The sequence below is a fragment of the Cheilinus undulatus genome, linkage group 21 (assembly GCF_018320785.1).
Source record: "Cheilinus undulatus linkage group 21, ASM1832078v1, whole genome shotgun sequence".
Lineage (NCBI taxonomy): Eukaryota > Metazoa > Chordata > Actinopteri > Labriformes > Labridae > Cheilinus > Cheilinus undulatus.
In genome coordinates, this window is record NC_054885.1 from 6,212,634 (window position 1) to 6,227,413 (window position 14,780).

At 37.3% G+C, this 14,780-nt stretch overlaps 1 protein-coding gene across 1 annotated transcript in view; it reads left to right on the forward strand.

Annotated features, from left to right (window-relative positions):
* The first annotated feature begins 77 nt into the window (after nucleotides 1-77).
* LOC121503794 (epithelial membrane protein 2-like) overlaps nucleotides 78-14,780 on the forward strand; it is a 34,268-nt gene continuing 19,565 nt past the window's right edge. The window contains exon 1 of the mRNA XM_041778353.1: nucleotides 78-221. The gene's annotated coding sequence lies outside the window, so the exon portion shown is untranslated. The remainder of the gene's footprint in view (nucleotides 222-14,780) is intronic.

Below are 14,780 nucleotides of genomic sequence, written 5' to 3' on the forward strand. Positions count from 1 at the left end.
TTTCCTGTGACGCACCTGTTCACTAATCAGCCTTAATTACAAACTGAGCATGCGCAGTCAGTAGTAACCATGTATTCTATCGACGGAAAGGGAGGGAAAGCGGATGATGAGGGTGGCTAGGGGCTAACTCTGGCTATGATGATGAAAAATGCTAACACAGAGGACACAAAGGGGAGGATATTAATGAGGAAGACGGGTTTGTCAACAACAGTGTGAAAACGGTGAGTAATCTCCCGGACTGAATTAGTAGCTACTTTTATTATTTCCTGTTTTTCTTGGCGGTTAATGCTAGCTGTGGCTAGCGGCTAGCATGCTACCTAGCTAAAGTTCCTTCGAAGAATCTGCTTCCACTTAAAGTTTTTACCCCTTAAACATACTTTTTCTGTTACAGCTTACTGAAGCAATATTCTTGTTCACTTTTAAAGTATTTCCTATGAAAATGGTTGATTTTTAACTACTGCGGTGGTATTTTGATTCTTTGTGGTTGTATTTTCCTTTTTAATTAGGCTACAGTTCAGGCTAAAGGTTAAAGGTAAAAGACAGCAGTCATAATTTCTCTATGGTGGCCCTGAAGGTCAACTGTGCAAATGTTCCATGACTGCAAAAAGCAATCCACCTGACATTAAAATAAAAGTGAATATATATTTTTAAAAACACAAATGAAAAAATAAATATATATATAAAAAAAGGAAATTAAAAATAAACCTAAAACCTGTAGCTTTTGCAAAAATGACCTTTTGCAAGATTTGTTTAAACTACTAAATATTTTGCAAAATAAATACATGAATAAATAAATCACTATCTATGAAGCTAAGTGCAGAAGTTTGACTTTTATTCAATATTTATAAATAAATTAATTATTAGATATTACTATTACTGATAATGGCTTAAACCCTAACTTTTTCTTTCGCTTTTTGATCCGTACCAAATTCTTTTTTCTTTGTATAATAATAATAATGATAATAATAAATATAATGTTTGATTTATAAAGCACTTTTCAATGTGTATGTACAGTCTGCAATATTACTGTGTTCACTGTTGTATTGTTTGCTGCTTTATTTTTCCTTTATTTGGGACACACTTTGGGCAGCTGAAGGCTGTTTTGAAAATAAATGAATTAAACTTTACCTACTGACTGTTGAGAGAAATAATCAAAATTACTGACACATTTTACACAAACATGAAGTTTAACAAAGTGCTGCAAACTGACTAAAATGCAGAAAGAAAAAAAAAATTAAGAAATTTATAAAGGCAAATAATAATATCATAAAATCAATACAATGAATGGAAAACACACAGACATATAGAAGCCATAAAAACACAATGATTAAGAAAATAAAAAGACATAAAAGTACAGAGATCACACAAGTTTCATGCTGAGTTAAAAGTAAAAAAAAATAAAAGTTTTAAGGCTTGATTCAAAAGTAGGTAGGGTGGGCCTGTCTTGATTTCGCGAGGTAAACTGTTCCACAGGGTAGTTGCCATCACAGAAAACGTTTGATCACTGGTTCAATGTGGTTTTAGGGACACTGAGGCAAAGCTGATCAGCAGAACTCAAGGATCACGAGGAGTTGCAGACATTTATTAGGCCAGATATGCTGATCCGTTTAGAGCAGGGGTGTCAAACTCAAGGCCCGTGGGCCAAATCCGGTCCATGGAACGATTATATCCAGCCCACAAGATCATATCACATTTGTATTATAACTGGCCCACCAGTATGAGGTCTGCAGATTTCCTCCAGTATAATAATGCAAACTTTAACTTGATTATTTAAAAAGTCAAAAATGTGGTGAAAGAAATTAATTTGGGTTTTTATTTCATATTTTCAATTTTGCATCTCATGATAACAAATCAAACTTATGGTTTTGACTTTTCATTTCATACTTTGACCTTTTCAACTCATAATTTGGATTTTATATATCACATTTCTATCTTTTAGATTCACAATATTAAATTTTAAGTCATATTTTGACTTTTTAACTCCTTACTTTGGCTTTTTAATCACATATTTTGATTTTTAAAAAATTATTTCAATTTTTTTTCTCATATTCTGACATTTTAAATGAGTAATTTTTAATTTTAATATCATATTTTGACCTATTCGACTCCCAATTTTAAATTTAAGTCATATTATTAACTTTTTAAGTCATCATTTTGAATTTTAGTTCATATTTTCACATTTTCATCTCCTTATTTTGGCTTTTTAATCCATATTTTGACCTATCAGACTCACAATTTAAAATCTTACGTCTTATTATGACTTTTAAATTCACAATTTCAAATTTGATCTCATATTTTGACCTTTCAAACTTATGATTTTAACTTTCTCCTATTATATTTGCTCTTTTAAAACATTTTTTTCTATCCTTAATAATGTGTTCTGATCTTTAGAACTAATAAATTGAAATTTTTATCTTAGATTTGAGCCTTTAAACTTATAATTTTTACTTTTTTTTAAATTTCCAAATGATTTATCATCAGCACTGTTTTTTTTTTTTTGTTTTTTTTTTTTCATATTTTATTACTGGTGAAAATGAGGTTGACAGTTATGCTAAAATGTTGACCCAGTTAGGCTCTAAATCCAGAATCTGGTCTCTGCTGTGATTGAGATTAACTTTAGTTGCAAATTGGTGCAATATAAATAAATTAAGATTAACTGATGAAACAAAAAATTCATACTCTTGATCTTTTTAAGGGGTTATAATGCAACATTAAATGCTGTATTTGGTTTGAAATTGGCAGCCATATATTTGGTGTTAGGGCCACATTTCTTCTCAAAGATTATAGTTGCTTTTTGAAATTGATAATATTATTTCTTCTCTCTTTTTTTTTTAATCAAAGCACCTTTTACATTAACTCCATAGCATTGAGCATTCTGCTTTCTGCCCACTAGAGGGCAGCACTGCACTGCAATTAATCAGCAGGTGTGGAGTGTTAGTTTCATGTCATTGATGAATTCATTTATATCTGTTTGCTTTTATAGATCGGTTTATTTTACATCTTATAGTCTAAAAAACTATAGAACACATTAATAATCTCAAAATAGTGTACCAGTCTCATACTGTTGGCTGCTCTGCATTGGCGTTACTTGTGTTGCTTAACTTTATGTCTCTTTTTATGGTCTAAAATGATCTTATTATTTAAATTGTAGAATTAATTTATGCCCCTAGATTGAATTATTGGCTGACCTCCACTTCCTTTCTAGATTCATTTGCATTTCTCTTTTTTATTTGGGTTTGAACTTAAGCGAAATGCCATCTGAGCATTTATGCTTTTAATACAAGTTATAATAGACTATAAAAGCTTGATCTATTTATAGAAAAGCTCTGATTAAATGACATTTTCTATGACTTCATCAAGCTGCCATAAAAGTAAGATCACATCTAGATCACTGCCAACTCAACCATCTGACCAAATGACTCCGCTGAGCTGTGATCAGTCATCACATTGTGGTCAAGATGGTTTCAGCCGAGGCTTGAGACGTGATTTTCTCACACTGTGCCCATCTTAGCCTTAAATCCAGGCTGTCCAGGAATTAGACAGACCCACGGACTGAAACACCACAGCTACATAGTTTGAATGCTTTAAAGAACAACATTTCCAAAGGAGGCTCTGAAGCTGCGTATGTGTGTTTAGGAACGGGGTGGTGATCAGTTGATGATGGGCGCGGCAGTAGGATGACTCATATTTGGAGTTGCCTAGCTACAGCTAGGAGTTGTTTTCTTTAGACGGCGAGCAAGTGAGCGAGAGAGTACAGTGTGTGTGTGTCTGGATTTCATTGAGAGAGCGTGCAGGGCTGTGTGGGGGCGGCTGAAACGCAGGGGTGGCACTGGGCAGGAAACAGGAGGAGCACAAATGTTCCCAAAGTGGAAGGGGAGAAATCACGTGAAGGGCTACTGGAGTTAACGGTAGTGTAACAACGACTCAGGGAGGGGAACAAAACACAGAGAGGGAGCGCTCAGGGTGAGGAAGTGAATCAAGAATGAAACCCCCAGGCTGGTAACGATGGTAACGGGCTGGCTCGACTAAATATGAGGAATTCTTTTTTTTTTTTATTGAATGTAAACGTTGGCTAGGGCACCAGAGCTGACACATAATATTTAGAAGCTCCAGTGGCTCACAGTGTACAGTCAAATATCCAAAATGTCACACTCCTGAAGACTGATTTTAATTCACACCAGAGGCTCACAGCCAGCAGGTCACATGTAAATACTCTTTGCTGCAGATCTAGCATATTCTCTGAGGTGATTTTGATTGGTGTACCTCTGCCTGTTTACTTCCTGGTTTCAGCTTTGGTAGCTTCAACTTATACAGCTTCTCTTCTTGTTTTAATTCAACTCTCAAGACATATAGATGTGTATGGAATATGTTATACAAATATTTTCAACAGCAATTTAACTCTTCTTTCTAGGAATGCAGTGACGTATCGGTTTAGCATCGGTGTTGATCTACACTAGCCCTGCTGACAGACATCAGCCCATCGGAAATAATGACATGAACCCATGCCGGTAGATGATTTTAATCTGTTGTGTTGCGTCTGTTTAATACTGAGCAGCTAGTGTACCTAAGTGCTGACTCAGAAAAGAGGTTTTTATTAGGCAGAGTAGTCATTTAGATGAAGTTATCTCATAATGATATGCTTTCATGGTCAGACATGACAGAAAATGTTGGGGTTGTGGGAGTCTGACACCAAGATAAATCATGAAAACACCTTTGGTATTTAACTATTTTAAACACTGGTATGACTATTGGCCTTGATTATTACGACCAGCGCATCTCTACTGCTTTCTATGTTGCAAAGCCTTAAATATGTTTAAAAAGTAGAGGTAGAACAGAATCCTGTGTATTGAATAGAAATGATAATGAGAAGAGATGAGAGAAGCTGAGATGTTTAGCTTTATTGTTTGTTTCACTGTTTGTACACTGAGAGGTTCAAAATATGCAGAAATAGACAGAATAGACAAAAACAGAAACAAACAGGCAAACAAAAAAAGGAACAAAAATAATAGTGCATTTGTCAGCAGGCCAGTGTAGCAGCAGTCACAGTAGCAGTGATGGTGTAATGAAGATATATGGAATAAAAAAAGGTTTTAATAACTTTGCAAAGCTGACAGATTGGCCAGATTCCATGTCTGTCATCAGGTGAACTCATCTTGCAAAAGTTCCACATGACACGATTGTTCCAGATCAGAGGATAACCAAACCAGTTGGTGTCCTTAGAGAAGAGCAGGGTACTGAATATGGGCTGGGTTTAGTTACACTGCAAGCCTGTAAACAATGTTCTCCAGTGATGTGAATAGGGTGGATTTTAGCTACAGTGGTGGTTTTCTCTGAAGTGGACAACATTTATTATATAAAGGAAGAGCAAAGAGCCACTCCAAAAGCTTTCCTTGGTGGAAAAAAAAGTTTTTGCTCTTCTTGCTTCAGCAAGAGTTTGATTTACCAACTAGTGGTGCATGCCAGTGTTAATTTTGGCATCTATTTTCAATTTTAGTCTTTGTCTTAGTCTTTATATGAAATGTCTTTTAGTTTTAGTCACATTTTAGTCATTTCTACCCTTTTTAGTTTTAGTCTAGTTTAAGTCCATAAAAAGTCCTCATGTTTTCGTCTTTACTTTTGGTCCCAGCGTTTATTGTCTCGCCTAAATCTGGTACTAAATAATGAATCTGTGTTCTATGCTCCCTGCTAAACCTGGGGTCCCTGCTTTCTACAGCTGAGAGGCAGAAGAGATACAGCTGCATTGTGTTTTGACAGATTTACCGCCAGTAGAGAAATATCACGGATTTTGAATGTCCGACGAAAACTACATTACATTTTAGTCTAGTTTTTTTCATCTTGATGAAAAGTAAACTTAGTTTTTCTCAGTTTTAGTCACCACAGATCTATTTTTGTTAGTCTTAGTCTAGTTTTTGTCATGGAAAAAAAGGCTGTCGATGAACATTTTTAGTCACAGTTATAGTCGACAAAATTAACACTGGTGCACGCCTACTTGTTGCTCTGGTTGGCGTATAATCAATGTGACTAAGCATTAAATTCCCCTTTCGGCTAAACGCTCATTTAAATTTCGTTTAACCGACTAGTAAAAAGAGGAGAAAATCCATGGATTACACCTGCTGGTTATTGTCAGCTGGTGTGATGTGCGCCTGATAGACTCTCTACGGCCTGGCTAACATTTAAAGCTAGCTCTGCCATCCTTCGTTCCTCTTTGCAGATTAATATCATGCTTTAATATGTGGCCTCTTCACTTTGGTTAAGTAGTTACACATGTGTTCAACCCTTGACAGCTTACATACCACTTTATTTCCTTTAACTATTTAAAAAACTGTCATACCGCGCTATTCCCTCTACATGCTAAGCTAACTGCTAAGCTACCACTGAGCTACTCATATTTACATCTGGTGAAGTGCCATGGAAAAGCTCAGACAGGAAAGCAGCGGCTATTAACTGAAGCTACAGTGGCCTCTAGTGGTGGGAGGTTCATCACAGTTTAAAAGCACATTACAGACTGGGATTTCAAGCCTGTATTTATAAAAATGAAAGGTAATTAGTTTAAACATCTTGTAAATGTTGCACCAGCTAATTTGAAAAATGAACTTGACCGTTTAAGCTCTCGCATCCCTAAATGTGACAGTTAGTACCTTTGTCCTGTCACCCTTCAAAACAAATTTTTGGAAGCTTCTGCCCTTCCCAAACAGCATCTATCGTTTGATGCCTAAACTGATGCAAAATACATCCCCTACATTGGTTTTATGAATATCCATGTGATATCTGGCTTAAGTGTTTAACGTTTAAAATGGAAAAAGAAGTGGGCCGAGTATTGAGCCCTGTGGGAAACATTTCTGAAACAATGGACATATTTTATTCCCACGTCCTGACTTGTCCAGACCAGATGATGCCATATTTGTTATGGCATCCAAGTCTTCCGTTATTATGTAACTCTTGTAGAGTTCTAGGAAGTTAGGGATTGTATTTCTAGGACTCTATGGTTTTAAAGAACACCACCACCAAATTATTACCTATTCCACCCAAATACTACTCTCTATTCAAATGCTCATGCATTCAAATATTTATTCAGCACAGCTGCTCTTCACTTTCCAAAAACTTACAATTTCAAAGGTTCGATAAAGAATGCATTGTCTCTCAAAAAAAAGGGCTAACTTCTGCACAGTGTTCAAATTAAAACAGCAACGTTTCAAAACCACAACATATTTGTGAAATGAAGACCATGACTGTGTCTCTTTCCCTCATGGCTGCTTTTGTTTGAAAATGACTAAAGATCTGACATTTTTTTAAGCTTTTGTACATCCTGATACTATGAATCACTAAAAAGGGCAGACTCAATCCTTGTAAAATGTTTTATATCAAAATATTGCAACTTTGGGCCCTGTTTTAACTCAGTTGGTACAGGAGGACCCCTTTATACAGATCCTAGAATCATTGACGCGCTAGTCCAGGGATCAAATCCTGATCCTGGTGCTGTTTGGCCCACGCTTGCCCTCACTTTGTCAACCTATATTTGTTGTTTCTCTTCAGCTGTTCTTTGAAAAAAGGTTGAAAATACCCTAAGTAGAAATTTTGACAACCTTAGTTCATTGTGATAAATAGAGGAACTGTTTGACACTGAGAAAAAGGCCTGTGATTTTAGTTTTGGCCAAAATTGTCAGTTGTAATCTAAAATGGACCCAGAAGCTTATGTTAAACTTGGGCTCTTTAACTTCTCCATTTACAAATTGAGAAGGGGGGATTCTTCTGAAATGAAACCAATTATCATCTCAGTCCTGAGAAACAGAGAGGAGGAGAATCGAAAAGGAAGCTGTGTGTACATTTTGTTTTTTTCATTCTCGCCTGCAGCGATGTGTCACTCCCTTCAAGGACGATGAGTGTGCATTGTGCACGTGTTTGATTCTCACTTGGCTCATGTCTAACTGCTGTTTAAAGATAGACAAGGATTAGCGTGTACCTGTGCAGGAGCTCATTATATGAGAGAGGATGAGTGGGATGGTCAACTTTTCCAATTAGTCACCTGGAGTTTAGGGGGAGTTTCAACACAAAACCCACTGATATCATCCCTCTTGTTTGTTCTTCTCCCTTTTAAAGAACATTCCCATCAAACCTCTTTGAAATTACCCTTCAAATTCTGTATACACCCGGGCTGTCTTTATAATAACAGTGTAGAAATCTCAGGGCAGGGTGCGACATTGTGTAAGACTGAGAAGTGAGCAGCGAGACAGTCGACCACAGACCGAAGGCTTTACTATTGTGTAAAAGGAGCTGTGACTGGGCTGTGGTGAGGCTAACTCCCCTGGCATGCAGGCACCGCTCTGCTGGATAAGTTTCACACAGGCGTGTTGAAATACTCCCTCTCTGAGGCTCCTCACAAACACCTCTATCAAAAGATTTGTACATTAGAAAAAATCTGCCCTGCTTCAGGCCTTGTTTGCCCAAATCTAGTGTAAGTTTGCCAAGACTTAACAGACTTTGCTGCTTTTTTGCTCCTACTTTTTTCAAACAGCATAGTCTCAGGGGTAAGGTTTACAGGTTTACATCTGCTGCCTATGTCAGGACAGTATTTCTTTACATAATTTTCATGTTTTTTTCTTGAAAAAAGAAAATATTAATCGCACTAAGGCAGGGGTGTCAAACTCAAGGCCCGGGGGCCAAATCCAGCCCATGGTGCAGTTATACCCAGCCCACCAGATCATATGATATTTTTATTAGAACTGGCCCACCAGTATAAGGTCTGCAGGTTTCTTCCAGTATAAAAATGTAAACTTAACCTTGATGATTTATAACATCCTTGTTGAGTCATAAAAATTAGAAGAAGGAAACAGTAAAAATAATTTGATACAAAGTCAGAAATGTAGGAGAAATTTGTGTTTTCTCTATATTTTCAATTTTGTATCTCACAGTTATGACTAAAAGTTATGGTTTTGACTTTTTATTTCATATTTTAACCTTTACATCTCACAACTTTGACTTTCATCTCAGTTTTTTACCTTTAAAAATCATGTTTTTCAATGTTATCTCAGTTTTTTACCTTTTATATTCATGATTTTAAATTTCAAATCATATTTTGACCTTTTAAAGTTATGATTTTGAATTTCATCTCACATTTTGACCTTTTTCAACTCCTAACGTTGACTTTTAGCTCTCTTTTTCACCTTTAAAAGTCATGATTTTTTACGCTGTTTCATATTTTGACATTTTAAACTCATGATTTTGATGTTTATCTCATATTTTGACTGTTAAGTATCATGATATTGAATTTTTTCTCACTTTTGTGGACAATTTCAACTCCTAATTTTGACCTATATCTAATTTTTCACCTTTAAAACTCATGAATTTGAAATTGTATCTTGTATTTTGACCTTTAAAACTGAATTAATCATTTTCTTTACAATGTGCTTCATTGCTATTTTATTGACCCATTACATCAAACAGTAACAAAACGTAAATAGCTTTATCTTTAGTTTTGTTTTTGACCAAAAACCACTGAAAGAGAAATCAACGGCTATGTATTTGTGTGATTTAGAAACAGCATCAGCGTTTTAGTAAGATTCTTCGCAATGAATATCAAGAAATTACTTGGTGTTGGCTGCAGTAACAGATGAGTTCATGAATCATGAAAAAAGTAGAAGACAGAGCACTGAACCCTGTGCAAGACTATTTTTAATATGAGGTTATCTAAATGTTTAACACTTGTCATCTCTTTTCTATATCATGTGTTTCATACAAACTATTATTTTATTTATCTATAGTATAGAGATGGGAGAAAAAATCGATTCTTTGATCAATCGTAATGTGGAGGTGGAAGATTCTGATTCGATTCATAAATGTCCAATAATCAATAATAATTTAGCCTAAATATTTAGTACTGTGGAATAGCAGGAACAAAAAGGTCGAACTCTGACATACAGCATGTAACAGCAAGTTTAGATCACCAGTCGTTCATCTGTGAATAACAGCCGTATTTATGGTTGTAATTCCAGATATGTTACAAGAAAAGGATGCTGTTACCTTTATTTCAGTGCAGTTGTGCATTTCAAGTTACAAACATGTTCCATTTGAGGATAGTCGAAATTTAATAATCTCTTTTTCTAACCACAAATGTAATGCTTTTAATTAGGTTTTTACACAGTGAGAACATCAGAAATGTAAAGAAAAAAAAAACAAGGGCATCAAAATTCATCACTTATCGATTAAGAATGCAGTTGTATTTAAATCGAATCATAAGGTCCCACCTCTGAAGATTCCCACCTCTTCCATCCATCCATCCATCCCTCTTCTCCTGCTTGTCCAGGGCGAGTCGCAGGGGTAACAGGCTACGCTAGCCCACCTAGACGTCCCTTTCCTCAGTGACACTTTCCAAATCCTGCTGGGGGATCCCGAGGCATTCCCAGACCAGACAGGATACATATTCCCTCCAGCACATTCTGGGTCTTCCCTGAGGTCTCATCCCAGCTGGATGTGCAGGAATACCATCACAGGGAGGCAACCAGGAGGCATCTCGATCAGATGCCTGAACTACCTCAACAGGCTCCTTTCAATGCGAAAGAGCAGCGGCTCTACTCCTAGATGTCTCAACTCCTCACCCTATCCCTAAGGCTGAGCCCAGCCACCCTCCGTAGGACACTAATTTCGGCTGCTTGTCACCGCAATCTCATTCTTTCCGTCATTACCCAGAGTTCATGACCATAGGTCAAGGTTGGGAGGTAGATCGACCTGCAAATTTAGAGCCTTGCCTCTCGGCTCAGCTCCCTCTTCACCACAACAGTCCGGCACATAGCCTGCCATATTGCTGATGCTGTGCCAATCCATCTGTCAATCTCATGCTCCCTTTTACCCTCACTTATGAACAAGACCCTAAGATACTTCATCAAAACAACAAAAAACTGCATATCGTCAACCACATTTGAACCAAAAGCTGCTCCAACTGAAATGAGAAGTCACGCTAACATATTTATGTATGTTATACATATATAATTATACCGACATTCAAATATGTTTTTCATAACCTTAAACTTCAGTCCTCTGATCGTATTTTAATGTTTAAGGACAAACAACGAAACAAACCTGAGTACTTAAAATACAGTTTGAAGTTTAAAGATTGAGAATGAACAAAGAAAAACACCTCAACTGGCGTAGGTCTGTTGGTCCAGCCTAAGTACAAGTGGCAATAATTTACATTCGATGCTTGCTGGTATTCCCAGCCAGGATATTGGTATTAAATGTCTGCATAAATTTTGATATCTGCTGATACTGATATTAGGCAGGCTAAATTTTGCATCCCTACTTTCAAAAGCTAGAAATGATCCGATATTGGATATCTGTGAATTTTGTGTTGTTACTGTTGTATTGAAATGGGTAAAGATATGTGATTTCTTATCATATTCAAGTTTAAATTTCCAGTATCATTGCAGCTGTAATTTTATGTATCTTTTTAGCATTCATCTGATGCTCTTTTTCTGGGGTATTTAATATGTGTCAAAGTGATAAATATGTAACATTTAAACTTTGCACAAACAACCAGCAATTAAGCAGGCTGAAGATGTTGGAAAAAGTTGTAGAAGCTGTCTTTTAAAAGGCCACATAACTCATTTACCACGATGTAAAATGTCATAGTGCAGCTCTGTTCAGTTATGAGTATGTGGTTGTTTTTAAACGGCACATTTGCCCTGTAATCCAGCTCTTTTATGACCCCACAGTGTGCTGTTAACCAACATAGAGACACCTTGAACTCACTTACACTGAGAAAGTATTTTAAGATATCATTGTTAATACTTGTGCACACAAAAACTTGACATATCAGACAATATCACTGCTGTTCTCTATGACTCTGGTTTTTCCGGTACCGATCAGCAATGGCAGTGAGACAAAGGGCTGATTGTTAAGAGAGCCACTCCATTGGTCTTCTTCTGTCAGTGTGCAGGCATGTGATTTGTCAACTTGTGTTTGGATATGAAAAACGTGTTGTGGCTAAGCTCCTGCCCCGCCCCCTGGTACATCCAGCAGTAGACACTGGTGTGTCAAACACCCACTGAGTCTTTACTGTGAAAAATGAGAGCATGACTCATGGCATTTCCTCTCTCAAAAAGGAAGATTCTTGCATAAGTGTAGTAGCAAAAATGTAGACTTTTCTCCACAGAGATGAGGGTTGGTTTCATTGAAAAAAACTCAAGATTTTTGTCTGGAGGGTGTGTCGTAACACACTTTATGATACTGTACAAAGCTTGGCTTAGCTCACCTGTAAGGTGGGGTCAACACGCCCAGAACAGAATCAAGTTCCACCACATTCTGCCCCCATTGCCTCTCTTTCTCAGCCTATTCCTCTCTGGTGTGTTTTTTTATCATGTTGAGATTGTGTCACTGAAGCCGTTGTGGTTGAAGATGTATTACTATATTGTTGTTTTTAAATCCTGACCTGATTGTTTTATTTGTTTGTGCTCACACGGCCCATGCATGCACAGAGGGAGTTGTCTGTTAGCATGGTTACAGCTGTTTTTTTTGACAGATTGTGCAAAATAGATGTAGTAAAGATTGTGATGTCATTAGAAGGTGTTCCATAATGGAATTGCATGATTTCATATACTAACATTCTTTCCCACAAGGATTTGGGTGGGACTCTTCAGATGTGAAGTAGCACGATTAAGGTGTGGCGTCTGATGTTCAGACGGTTGGACATGAACGGATGGGTTCATGCCGCCCTTTGAAGAGGTGGGGTTTGTGGAAGATTGTTGATTTTTGAAATCAACAGCCAAATCAAACCACAGTAAAGCTATTAACGATAGTAGGGTGTACAATGTAGTCAGCATATCAGTTGAAATTTAATTACTGGTATTAAAAAATGTGCTTATGTCTGCAGAACATGGAAATAAGTTAGTGCCGTTTTAACCTTAAAGCAGCCGAGAAGCACCTTCTAAAAACCAAGGATTGTTTGAAATAATCTCCAAAACCTGAGGGTTTTCTGAAAAACTAAATATAATTTTGGCATTATCTTAAATCTTGCAGTTCCGGTAGCAGAGAGAGACATGATATAAAGAAAACATTCTTTGCTCCAACTGTTTCTCCATTTGGTTTGTTGACATCTTCATCAGTCAATCAATCAATCAAATCAAAATTCCCAACATCAGTGTCCTCTTGAAACATGTCCTTTAACTAATAAGCCCTAGTAAGCTGGTCTGCAGTCATATCATGATGTGGGTGTTTGTCAACTCATAGTTGTTCCGGTCATCCCTAATACTGCTTGAGTTGATGGCTTGAGTTGTCAGCCGTTGTCTTTGTATTTGTATTTTTTGCTAATCATCTTGCAGTTTCTCATCCTGTCTAGGTATAATCATGCATACATTGCATTCAGTCTAAATAGGTTAATCAGTAGCAACAGCCCTACCACAGCTGAGGTTTTGCCGTTTTGCTTTTTCATCCTTATTCCTTAAACTCAGTGTTTGAGATCTGCCCCACAGCAGGTTCCATTTTTTTACACTTAGGAAGAAAGTGTTTTTTTGTGTTGTGTCAAGCATCTTCTCAGTGAACCACCCTGCTGCTAAACCTGTTATTTAATTTGGAGATCCAATTTAAATTTGAAAGTGTATGCACCATAAAAATGGGTTAAGTGGTTACAGTGCCGTTTGTAGCCCTCATAAAGGCAGATGAAGCCTGCTTTTACTGTGACTATTCAAATACATTTTTCCTGATATGGGCATATGTCCATTGTGACATTATTGCACTAGCAGTGCCTTTTGTTCTTCTGTTTTTAGGATTTATAGTTGGACTTTTTATTATTTAAAGGAGGACAGTGTATTGAGTTTGAATAGAGATGAGAGCGTGGCATGCAGGAAAGGACTTGAAACATGGCCGCCCATGCACATGGCAGTCTACGCCCCACAGCATCCAATTTCAATACAAAATCGCTGCTGTTTAGTGTCTCCAGCGCTCAGCTTCCTGAGTGCAAAACCACCCTCAGAGTCAGCTATTGTCTGCCATCAGGCCAGCTGACAGCTGCTACTGTCAGGACATGATTCTTTATATTATTTTAATGTTTTCTTGATGATTCCCTAATTCCACAAGTTGGGGCACGGTGTAAAATGAAAATAAAACCTTATTTAACTAGAAAAGCACTCGGAGAGCGCAGACCTCCACCATTAGCCCTATCTCCCAATAGTGAAGAATCCTTTAAAAACATTCCTGGATCTGTCCCCATGTGCCCCCCACCACAGCATTCACCATTTATTCCCTCCCATGTGGGGCAGAAACACGGTGAGGGAAAGCACTGGCTTTGCTACGGGTAGACTGTCATGGGGTAAGCATTGCCTGCTGGTGCCAACAGATGCACTTGCAGTCTTACCCATGGTCTCACCGGATGACTGGAAGTCATGGCAGAGGGTGAATATACCTCTGTTCCTCCCAGCATTGTGAGTATTCTCGCTACAATTCGTTTTCTCTCTGATACGCTTCGACTCGTCTTCTCGACCGGGCGTGCATCTTTCAAACTAAAAACTCCAAAACTTTGAATAGAAACACACCCAAAAACTGCTGCTGGATTGAAGTTACTCATGTCCGCCATCTCCTGGTGTAAAGTGGTAACAGTTCAGAGCTCCGCCATTAGCCCTATCTCCCAAAAGTACAGAATCCTTAAAAAAAAATCCTGAATCCAGATGGTGATCCGGATCACTCCCAAAATCAAATTAGTTCTTTCTTATGCCATTTTTCACATTTCCTGAAAATTTCATCAAAATCCATCCACAACGTTTTGAGTTATGTCGCTAACAAACTAACAAATGAAC